Consider the following 12,537-nt stretch of genomic DNA (forward strand, 5'->3'; position numbering starts at 1 on the left):
ACTACTCGTCCAGATGTTTACATGTTCCCAGGATGGAGATGGATTTTACTCATGTTAATTTTTGCAGCCCGTTGTTATTTGGAAGAAGAAATTGAGGCTCTGGCATCCACAGCTTGTTCTGTGCCTGTGCTCAGCTGAGGACAGAGATGGCTCATCACAGCAATGCAAACTCCAAGGGCACAAAGCCTGGGCTGCTGACCGGATTCCTATACCTATGGAAACCTCCAGCCTGCATCACTTGCCACACAGCCCCCCAAGGGCTCACCACTGGGTTAGAGATGTTTTCACCTACCAAACAGCCTCTTAAAACATTTAAAATCAGATGTGTTCGTGATTTGCCCCGAATAATTGCTGTTCAAAAATAATGACCTAATTAATGCTGTAAGTAACAGCAGCAATTTGCAAACTGCAAGAATACAACAAGAGTCCTTTTATATCTTTTAGATGATATGATCTCAAATCCTGTTTCAATATGCCTATGTATTCTCTGCTGTGCCTTCCTGACAGCGGGGCCCAGCAGGGAACACTGCCAGTCAGATACTGTTACTGCAGCTCACTCCAGCACATCTCCATCAGCTGGAACACCACCGTCACCATGAGCTAATGTAGCTTCATTAGTGACTTTTGCAAGGTTATACAGGAGTGTTGGTTTTATCAGCCAGTCATCCAACAGGAACACAATCTGGGTATGCAGCCCCCTAGCACAGCCCTCTCTCCCCAACATATTTTCCCAATGAGACACTTGGTTCTATTTAAGCCTGAACAACATTAATAGAATGTGTTGCTCCCCCAGAAATGAGCACAACCCAGACTCTGTTGGACTGTCAGTCTTTGCCTTTGTTATCTCAGCTGATAGGAGGCTGCCCTAGCAAATAACTGCCCTGGGCAACTGGAAAGAAAGCTCTGAGGAAAACCGCCATTATAAAAAATTAATCTTTATGTAGGAGAAGCAGGTTAGATAGGATCACTGTAGGATCCTTAAGCTGACTTCAAAATGCTCCTAATTAGGCAGAAGATTCGTTTGAGTCATGCGTGGAAAGAAGCCCAGGGCCTCCACCCTCATGCTGTATTTAAGAGAAGGGTGCGTTCTTACACCGCGTGTTCCTGCTGCCATCTGCCATTGCCTGGTGCAGCTTTGTGAGACATTGGTGAATCCTGAGGCTCCCATGATCCATTACACAGAACGTACAGGCACTGGGGAGAGACTTCTCATTTCATCAGTACAATGTGTTGAGCTGCTTTTGTTTCTGTGGTTTTTGTTTTGTCCCCTATCAGCAACTTTGTGCGACACGCTGAAGGCACTGACATGCGGCGCTGCCTTATCTGGAACTAATCATCCTGCGTTTCAGCATGTGTCCTTCAAAGGGATGGCACATGCTCAGTTTGCTGTTTCAAAGATTGTACTGTTTGGTAGCACAGTCAGCAGTTTACCAAACAGAAAATGCAATGCTGCTCCTCTAGGAGCTGCACTGAGTGGTGCTTAGGCAGCCCTCCTGCAGCTCTGTTCTTTCGTTGGCTGTTTTGAACCGAGCTGCCTGCAACAGGTCCTAAGAGACTTAAAATCTGCAGGTTAGTTTGCTCTAATCACGCCTGTCAAGTGCTCAACATTTCTTTTATAAGATCCATATATTTTTACTTCTATGCTTGTGATTCATTAAACCAACAATTTGCAACTTCAGACTGATTAAAAGTCAATCTTTGAGAAACTGAAATAAGTCATTAGATTATTCTGATGATAGAGGGTTGTTTCTCACAGGTTCCTCAGGCATTTCATGGTGGCAATGCAAGGGAATATAGCATATAGTTCTCTTGAATTAGTTTTCTGCCAGCTGAATGTGGCAGAAAAGCTTGGCCCAGGTTCAGGTCAGCGAATTAATGACAATTAATTTTTCCAGCCTCGATCAGACAAGCAATGAGATAACTAGCTAAATAAATAAATAAGTAAAGTAGATAAGCATGTATTTAACGTGCCTGGTGAAAGAAATGGAAATTACCCTACCTGACAGAATCAATAAAGGCTCATTAACTGCAGCGAAGATTAATGGGCTATGAGAAGAGCTAGATATACAGCCATTAATCTTTCCTGAGATGCTGCATAAGTAATGATCACTGTGGCCCTCCTTCATTAGCAAATCTATACTGTGACAACTACCATAGGGTACACAGGCAGGCTCAGCCAATGAGCTCAGCTCCTTCAGCTTCTGGTTACTGCAACAGGAATGTGTAAGTGGATCATCCAAGGAACGAGGCTGCTCAGGATTTTCTCCAGACACCTATCTGCAAACCATTTGCTCTTTAACTCCTTGCTCTCTAGGCAACAACCAGATTAACTCCACGACACGCACCCTGCACTGCAGATCTGCTGGTTACCGTATGGAGCCCTGTGTCCTTGTGTCAGCTCACAGCAATGCAGGAATTTGAGGAAATCTTCCAGTCTTTTTAGTTGCTGCAGGCCCAGCCCTGTGTTCTCAGTAGAAGGGCTGCAAACTCCTTCCCCAGCTGCAGGGCAGTAAGAAACCGCCATCCAGCGACCTGCCCTCAGGTACCAGGCTGTCATTAGAGAGGAAGACAGCAAATGTATGATAAACACAAAATGGGCTACATCTCCATTCCTGAGCATACTCAGAGGAACAAAAGCAGAACACAAATAGCTTCAAATTCCAAAGAAAAAGAGGACCAAGTGTTATGATTGCCAAGACCGTATCTCTGCATACATTCAAAGCCTGAAACAGATCTTTTAAGTACTTAACACTGCATGATATCATCTGTAACACTATATGAGAAGCTTTAAAAGCAGATTCATATAGAAAACAATAAATCATCTGCTTCAGTGGCTGGCAGCCAGAGTGACGTTACCAAATACCATCCCCACCGGCCCCCCACAGCTGAGTGGGGCATTCTCCAGGGCTGTGTGTGCTCTTTCCAACAGCAGAAATGCATGGAAACCCCCAGTTCATAAGGTAACAGCAGTGCCCCATTATTCCAACACTATTTGCTTTAATTACCTTTTTAATCATTGCTTCATCCCATTCTGCTGGTTTCCCAAAGAAGCCAGTCCCACCCAATGCATTTGTTTTTCAACTCTGTATTGAATCTACAGAACCTTCTGCATCCATTCCAACCCTCCCTACTCAGAAATGTTAATTCCATAGATCCCAGAGCATCTCTGGGGGATTTGGCCACTTCTTCTATGGCCTAAGTTGCCTTCCCTGCATAGTTATAAACTTTCACTTAACTAAAAGCCTGCAGTTATCTGCAGGGCCCTCTGTTTTCCAGATTTCCCTGAGTCCTGGTTAAATGGAGGTCAGATGTGCTCCCTGAGGGTCCATTCCATAAAGTTCTTCATGTGCTGAAGTCAGGCTCCAGTGCACAGGTTTATGTTTGAGCCATGAATCCACCCACCTGAAGTCAGCCTTCAGTACAAACTCTCACCTTGCTGGGTTGAGATGCTTTTGAATGTCATTATGGGAACCAACAACCTCTGAGGTCCCCAGATTATGATGGCCAGGTGATCTGTTAAAATGACACTCAGCTAAGTGCTTTTATCTGAACCTATGGCTACAGTAATAAAACACTCAATTCAATTGTTTTGTCAACCAATTGACTTGGTCATTGCTAAAAGCCTGAAAGCCTTCAAAAATCAAGTCCTTTCCCATTTTCAGTGATATTCCTGAATAAAGTCCTATTCACAGAAGGAGGCTCAAGTCATTTCTACTGAGTTCTCTCTCAAAATCATTTTCATTTCAGTTGTTTATGTGCAAGAAATGTTTGCAATATAAGCAAAAAATCCACTGCTAGGTAAACTTGCCAGCACAAAAGCAGTGCATGACCTGCATAGATGGCTGTGATAGCCAGCTGTCCTCTGCCCTCCTGCCCAGAGACCTGCAGCCTTCCCTGTTCTTCCCACCCCAAGTTCCTCCAGCTGGCTTAACCCCAAACGTTTCCAGCATCTGCACCCAACATTTCCCACAACCACCTTAATACACGATGGCACCGCTGACCATCAGAGTGAGGCCAGGTGCATGGGACAGGTCTGAAAACCACTTGCTGCACTCCTCACCCGTCACACTCCCTTTGGTGCCTTCCTGTCCATCACTGTCTTTGCTGAAGGCAAAGTCTGCTTGCTTTCTTTCTTTCCTTTTTTCCTTCCAACAAACACTTGTCAAAACAAGCAGAAGTCATCCCCAAACTGAAATACATCTGGCAGCACCCTGCGCACACAGCTCTCCTCCCAACACAGCACACAAGTGCTGTTGGTAAGAGGAGATGCAGCCTTCAGGCTTTTTTGCTATGGGAGGCTTCTCTCATTAGCAGGAAAGGCTGTCTGTGATAGTAACATATCAGGTTCAACGTAAAAAAGCCAGCACCAAGTTAAAGATCAACACTGAAACATCAGAGTCAAAATAAATAAATAAACCTTGGACAGTGATGCATCTCTACTTATTTGCAAGTAAAACAAGTTGACAAATTTGGCACCATAAAGGGGAACAATGTGCAACAAACCTGAGAACCATGATATAAACTCAAACTGGTTGGCAGCCTGGGCTGGGCACTGTGTGCAGACCACTGTGCAGGACCCAGCTCCATGGCACCCAAACCTCTGGCAGGTCCCAGCACACCCACTGCCAATCCAGGCAATGCTTACTAATGGGGGAAAACGACTGCCCTGGGATTGCTGGTTTGCTTGAGTCCCTGGAAAGCAGAAAATCTGGGGGAGTGGCAAATTCCTTCCCTGCACAATAGAGAATTACATCCCTTCTCTGGAATGTTTAAGCTAATTTGGGGGAATTTAACAGATATTAATGTTCTCTCTGCACAGACCTACACACCAATTTGCAGCTCTGGATGAATGACTCATGAATCTTATTGCATTTCCATAATTCTCTATGAAACAAGGCAAGTTTTATAGCACTTTTTAGTTTTTAAAAAGCAGATTTCCCAAATTTCTGACTTTCTGTGAAGTTCACAGCATTTCTTGAATTCCTTCATACCCTTCCAGGACTGAACTCTCCAGCTCTTATTCATGAAAGAACACTTCAGGAGGACACATGGGTAGAACCTGCCCTGCCGACACTCCCTAGGCTCACAGTTCCATCACCTTTTCCTTATCCCACTCATGCTGCTTCCAAGTGTTGCTGCAGCTACTGGTCCCACAGGACGGGCTTCCCTCCATGGTTCCCACTGAACATCTCCCAGATACAACCAAGTGGCCAGACCCATCCCAGCTGCAGCAGCACACCTCCACAGAGGTGTAGTCCAGCTTTGCTATGACCCAAAAATTGTTACAGTATTCTGGAGTCATTTCCAAGATTCCATTTGGCTTCTGAACTCCAGAGCAGTCCCATTTAACATAAGAATAAATTGGGAGGAAAGTTACTAAGGCAAAAAGTGTTATGCCAGTGGGGAGAAAGGCCAATGAGAACACAGTCAGGGTATAAAGGTTCATGGTCAGAATAGGCAGGTTGCTCTGAAAGTAATGCCTCCTATTTATTTCCATGGAAACTACATCATACAACCAACGATCTTCTGAAGAAGCTGACTTGGCCTCAGAATCAGGCTTCATCTCTTTTCCAGTTAGCACCTTCAGAATGCTTTCATCTCTCAAGTGGAACCCCACAGTAAGTCTAAAGCTTTTTCCCATTAAAAATAAATAAATAAGTAAAAATTTGGTGCAACCCCAAATTACCAATTTATCCAGATTTCAGCCTCTTTGAATCCGCTTGGTCCAACTTCTCTACTTTCAGCCATAATTCCTCAGTTCACAGGCTGCAGAACAGATGACCTGTTCTTTGGCAGGATAAGCTGTTATGTTTCCATCACAATCTATATGCTCTGTTTCAAGAGGGTGAGTGGGCAACAGGCCAGGAGCAGAATACCTCTGCTTCACAGTCATTCCGGAGCCAAGATATTATTTTGACTTTTCAAAAGCATGAGTGGTCAAAAAGCAGCGCTTGGAAATTGAAACCATCCTCCATGCACCTCTGCTTCTCTCAAATTAAGCTTGAAAAGCATTGTGGATTACATGACTCATGCAGCGTGGGGACTGCATTTTCCCCATCAATAACAGTCTCAGTTTATATTTCTCAGTTGCACTCCAGTGTTTTTCCTGTTTGCAGCCAACGCACAGAGCCAACCCGCAGACCCTTGCAAGGGGTCACGCTGTGGCATGGGGCTCGTGGCACATCTCCATCACGCTCCCACAGCTGGCCACCCTATACTTCCCCAAGGGAGGGCCCTGTGCAGCCACGCTGGAGGCTCTGAAGCAGCATTTAGAGGCTGCTGGACAGCCCTGAGCTGTCGTCCCTTGCGAGGCGTCGTGCCACGCTTCGGTTCATCTGACAGTTACACGGCTGTCTGGGGCTTGCTTTAATCTCAATAGCAGGCTGAAATATTTTTCTAGCTGTTCAGCATTTCTGGTTTATGACTGTCCAAATGCTGCAACATTCTGCTGGTGTTACCTTGCAGATCCAGAGGAAAAAAGCTCATGTCAAATTAGTTCGAGGCACGCAGTGACCTCTGCAGGTTAGCTCAATGCCTGGCGCTGCCCCCCAACCAATCCAGCCCATTCTGTCCCCAGTGACTGGGCTCCAGCAGATGTCTCCTTTGGAGTTCTGGCTGAGGACTTTGCCTGGAAGATGTATCACTTTGCTTTTGAAACTCCCAAGTTTTAGAAATTCCTTCATGTTTAAACACACCTGGAATAGACATGGGTGGAATGAGCTCAGCAGTGGGATGCTGGCTGCAAGCATGCAGCAACAGGAACATCAGACATCGGCACAGCCCATACCAGCCTGCAAGACCCTACACACAGACCTCAGTGCCACGACTCCCCTCCCTTAACACAGCAGCCTGGAAATCCAGCCTGAATGGAGACATCCTTGAAGTGCCATCACCCTGCACTTCATGTACTTCGTTATAGACCAAAATAAAACCATGAGGACCCTGACAGGTCATTATGTTCTGTCCCAAAAGAAACAAAGCTGCAGCAGAACAGAAGTCTCAAGGAATAAGAAGTGGATCCTTTTAGGCATTCCCAGAGCAGTTTCTGAGGCTGTACACACAGCACAATCACAGCCAGGCTAACTTCTGGTCACACACTCTGAAAACTAAGAGAATCAGCACCAAAAACTGAAGACAGAAATGGCAGTGCAAATAAGACATTAAGATATTTCCTGCATCTGAATCCTAAAACACATTTCAGTTGGGAAAAAGGACAGAGATGCCCACCTTTTTAATTTGGGCCATCTGCTCCCACAGCCACAACACCTCCAGATGTGAAAAAACTCCAGTTCAGAACTGTGCCATGTGTTTTCAGGTAAGTCATGAACTGTTTTGTGTTTGTTTGAGACAGCTGCATTCCCATCAAGTCCTGGAGAGTCCCTGCAGAGGAACATCCCCTGAACACATGGTAAATGCTCAAAAAACAGCTCTGGAAGAAAGCAAAGTAGCAGTGTATGTTTGTACTACAGCTTGTAGGTCTTAACAGCCAAATGAGAGTGACATTAAAGTTGGAAGGCAGCCGGCAGAGCTACTGTTTCACTATCTTTTCTGAAGTGTATTTTTACCTTAACAAAAAAACAAAACCAAAACAACAAACATTTTACAGCCCTTAATAGCTCAGAAGGAACAGGCCAAACCTTGTGGCAGTGCATTCCATGCTGGGAGGACAGCAGCACTGTGAGCACACAGCTATTCATGCCACATGAGGCTGTGTGCACACGGGGTGTTGGGGCAAATGACTCAATGCCCCATTTAGAACATATTAGCATGAAGCACAAAAATACATAAGCACAGGTACTAAGAGGCGTGCTGGGTTTGATTGCTTCAAGACACAAAGTTAGAAGGCTGAACAGACATAACATGCTTTGCATCCGAAACCTTATGGTTTGGAGAGGGGATTCTAATACATGCATTTGAAGTTGTAAAGAAACTTGATTTTGCAGCAGGTAATTGCCATGTTAATCCAGCTCTTCTTCTAAGTCCCTGTGTAAAATCTCATTCAATTAAATTGCCAGCACACCTTGCTCCTCTGAGTTTTAAGAGCTGACACTGTATTGAAGAGTTGCTTTCAGATGTCCATAGAGGGTCACTTGCATATGTATCAACATCATGAAAGCACACAGTAAGGCACAGCCACTTGCTCTGCAACTTATGTGATTAAAAAAGGATCAAATAGCTATAATTACTTACTGATAAACATAGCAATGAAGTGATGAAGCAGACTTCCCAAATGTGTGGGCACTGTAAGCTGGAATCATTCACTGGCCTAATGCAATTCCTTCTAGATTTGATTTTTAAAGTACTAGGAAAAGACAATAAAAAAATAACAGTAACTGATGGTAAGTTATTGTTTTAAGACTGAATTAGAACAGTCTGCCTATGAAATAATAGACTGCTGCGTATTGGTCCCTACTGCAGGGAATGGGAATCAGCAGAGCACACAGTCCAATACACAGAACAAAACCAGTATGAACCAAACAAAGGTAAGAGGAAACTGAACAAGGAATATTCACTGCAGAATGTTGCTAGCAATAATTCCTTTAGAAAGCAGAAAATGAGTGTTTAAGGACATTATCTGCCTCCTTCACCGGGGAAAAACAAAGCTCAGAATTTAGGAATATTAAGTCTCTCAAACATTTATTTTCCTTCAAACCCTTTTAAACAGACTCCCAGCCCATTGGAGAGTTTTGCTGAAATCTCAGACTGTCCCCTCTGGGAGCATCCTGCAGCTTTCAGTACAATTTGCCTCAATTTAGAGCTGAATAAATCATTAGAGCAGCCTCGTACCTCACCACAGAAGCACAACCCCTCTTCCACTGCCTCCAGACGGGCTCTCAGCACATACTGTATTGTTATTAGCAAAGATGCCAAGTCTACAGACCTGCTTTGAATTTAAGGCTCTCTGCGGCAGCACTGCAAAGGTTTTCACTGGAATGTCACTCTCATTTCCTGGCTTTGATGATGTTTCAGTAGCACAATGGAAGGCAGGTCCCTGCCACAACAAAAAGCAAAACTACAGTGTTTGATTACACAGAACTCTTTGGCCCAGCAGAACACGCTTCATTCTGGATGCTCTGTGCACTCATTCAGAGCTCTCTAGGAATAGATTTCTGTAACAGATCAGTAGCATTTGCCCCTAGTAGGGGTTCTTCTAGCTTACTCAAGCAAACATGTTTTTGATGACCAAGGCACGGAGAAGGAAATGTTTTCCTTCAGTCCTCCTGGAGTTTCTAACCCCACTGCCTACAAACACACGCAGACCTCCCCTTGCTTCCCCTGCCCATCCCAGGCATCTCCATCTGCCCCAGCCCAGCTCCTTCAGGAGTCCCACTCACCAGCAGAATTAGTTTATCTCCTGGACACATGCTTGGTTTAGAGAGTAGGATAAAGTATCTCAGAGATGGAGCAACAAGCCACAGGATGGAACATGGCACAAGGAGATTGCTGATGCTCAGCTGTTCTCAGCCTCTTAACTGATACACAGACACACAGCAGAGCAGATAGGAAATACCTGTAGAATTCCTGAATGAGGCTCCTTTGGAAAGCAGCAATTTTGACAGCACTCAGTCCTGAGAGCTCAGTGCTGTAAGCTCACTTTGCTAAAAGGGAGAAGCATCATTCTGGGCATCGGCAAACAACTTCCCAGGGTGGATATGGTGGCCAAGGCAGAGGAGGGGAAAGAAATCACATGGGGTGACCCACCTTATTCCTAAGAAGTGACCCGGCAAAGAGCATAGAAGAAGCTGAAGCAGATCAGATTTTCTTTGTAGCCCCATAGCACCTGAACCTTCTGCAGTTCCCAGGGCATGCAGGGAAGCGGCAGTGCCTGCAGCAGGAGGTGGAATCCAGGCAGTAGATGAGCACGTGATATAACACAGTTTTTTTAGTTATATCTGTGTTGCTTTGAGCTAGTCAACCTCAGTAGCCAATCCCCTCCCCTTCCTAAAGCGATGCCAGCAGAGTCCCATACATGGAGTCTCTGACCATGGCCATTAAATGCTGTTCAGTGGCCAGCTGTTACTGGTCCAGGTGAGCAATCAGAGGGTCCGTGTTAGGATCAGGTCAGAAAGGCCTCATTACACCCAGGGACAGCTGCATGGCTGATGGTGGAGCTGAACAACACAGAAATACACGCAGAACTGGAATGAGAATGATCAGCGGCTGCAGGAGGAGGGGGGGTGACTATTTACCAATGTCAGACTGGATAAATATCTACTTACTTCTTATTGCTCAACCTGCTGTGAAGGGCTCATGTATTAAACACCAGCTTGCACATTCCACAACAGGTTTTTTCTTTGGAGGCTGTCAGAAAGGATTTGGTTGAGGTCAGGCTCTGAACACAGAACATTAAGTCTTCAGTAGAGGACGGACACAAAAGCTCCATCTTCTACTGTACAACATGCTGGCAAAGCATGCATCAGACCCATTTGTTTTATTGTTCACAATTACCAGCTACAGCCGAGGTGACCTGGTAAACCAGCTCTGTGATGCAGCCATTAGTCACAGTTCAACAGACACCATGATACAGTCAGATTCTAAGCCCTGCAAAGTAACGGACAGGTATCAAACAGTTGAAAAACCATAGACTAAGCACAAGCAGCCCTGTGACTGCCAAGGGGGGGGACGAAACCTCATGAAATCTGGAATGTGTTTCTACTTACTGTCCATCCTAGTAAAATAAAATGATCTCTCATTTGAGCATATGGTTCTGCTTAGACAAGAAACTGTATATATTGGTCTAAATCCAGAATAGCCTTTCTGACATATTACTCAGTATTAGAAAATCACTACAACCTGCATGCTCTGTAGCAATTCCTAATGCTAAGTGCAACAAATCTGCAATGATCCACCTCCTCCCCAGCAATCTGTCCTGGGCCTGTTCCTTTTTGCTCCTTTCAGTTACACCTACTCATGCAAACACCTTTCCCCCTTCTACTTTCTGCACAGTGCTCACCCCCAATGAACATCTCTCTCCAAAAGAAGAGATGATGACTTTTCCCCTTGAAAGGCCTTCCGGCACCTCAGCAGTCTCCAGTTTGGATGGTAACCTCCTGACTGCAGAGGGGTTTAGCTTTCAAAATACAAATGTCTCACAGACAAGAAGCACACACGTGCTATAAGGCATGTATGTGCTTTAACAGATTGCTTAGCTTCTGCCATGCCTGCTCAGAGGGACAAGAAACCTCCAAAGTCTTGTGGCTTCTCCTTGGGTTCACAGAGCTCCTGCTCTGATCCCAGTATTCTGCAGGATACCCAGATGAGCTGGTGCCCATGCAATTGCCTGGTCAGGAGCTAAGTGCCTGTTGCACAGTGCAGTACCACACTGCCTTCAGGCACCTGCAAAGTGCTGATACGCAGAAAAAAAGAAGCAAATAACTGAGAAAGAACAAGGCTTTGCACATCTTGCTGGAAAGGAACTCTATGGATAAGGACCTGGGGGATCCTGGTGGAAAACAGGTTGACCATGAACCAGCAGTGTGTCCTTGTGGCCAAGAAGGTCATCCTAGGATGCATTGAACAAAGAGTGCCCAAACAGGTCAACAGAGGTGATCTTCCCCCTTTGCTCTGCCCTAGGAGAGGTCACATCTGGAATACTGTGCACAGTTCTGGGCTCTAGAGAAATGGTGGTGCCTCCTTCTCTGGAGATATTTATAGCCTGTCTGGATGCTTTCCCCTGCAACCCACTGTAGGGAGCCTGATTTAATAGGGGGTTGAACTGGAAGATGTCCAGAGCTCCTTACAATTTTGTTACCTTGGGTCAATGTGTAGGACCTCTCCAAAATGGACATTATTCTAACTGCATTTTCCAGTTGCAGAAGTATTTTAGAAAAGATTCAAACATTCTACATGAACGTGCTTGTTTTCAGAAAATGACATTGCAAAAGAAATATTGAACCGAAACATTTCAGTGAGATCAAAATATTTGAATGGGGAAAGCTCACTTTGTAAGAATGGATACGGATGGGAAAAAAAAGACTTTGCCAGAAAACCACTCAGCCAACTGGGCCTGGGCTGGATCCAGACGTGTCAAAGATAGATTCATGCTAGGCTCTTCTTGAGCTCACAGAGCTGCACAGCAGTGACAAGGAGGGAGAGGTTCCAAGGCACCTGTGCTGAAGTTATGATGAGTAGCTTTATAACCTCTTCAATTAGGTAAAAAGTAAGTTCTGAGGAGCACACGCCTCCACCTAAGGCTGAAGGACAAGTATTACTCACAAGGTTGAAGAGCAAAACAGGCTGGCATCACCCCAGCCAGGAAGATGCTGCTCGTAGAGCTCAAAACCCTTCTCCATCAGGGCTGAGATAAGCACCTGTAAGGAATTGGACAGGTAAGGAAAGGGACAGTACTAGAACAACTAGGCCAATAAAAGAGCATAACTGCAGAGATAACTATGGGGTGCTATGAAAATGCTATCATACTTGGAAGACAATCAGGATCCTTTGCAGAAGTAGGCTGCACTCCATGAGGCACTGGAAGAGTTTCCTTAAAATAAATGCACTTTATCAGCTGCAGAGAATTCATATAACATGTTGATC

At 45.1% G+C, this 12,537-nt stretch overlaps 1 long non-coding RNA gene across 3 annotated transcripts in view; it reads right to left on the minus strand.

Moving 5' to 3' along the window:
• Positions 1–12,537, minus strand: part of LOC107320432 (uncharacterized) — a 181,692-nt gene that overhangs the window by 116,247 nt on the left and 52,908 nt on the right. Inside the window, exons 1-2 of one of the 3 annotated variants that reach the window (XR_014935476.1) lie at positions 9,703–10,082; positions 2,346–2,550 (exon numbers count right to left, since the gene is read on the minus strand). The exons of 1 other annotated variant lie outside the window; for it this stretch is intronic. This is a non-coding gene — a long non-coding RNA (uncharacterized LOC107320432). Of the gene's footprint in view, positions 1–2,345; positions 2,551–9,702; positions 10,083–12,537 lie in introns of those variants that run through there. One more of the 3 variants, XR_014935475.1, reaches the window with a different exon arrangement.

This window comes from Coturnix japonica, chromosome 18, assembly GCF_054131305.1.
Source record: "Coturnix japonica strain WE chromosome 18, WE-NBRP24, whole genome shotgun sequence".
NCBI lineage: Eukaryota > Metazoa > Chordata > Aves > Galliformes > Phasianidae > Coturnix > Coturnix japonica.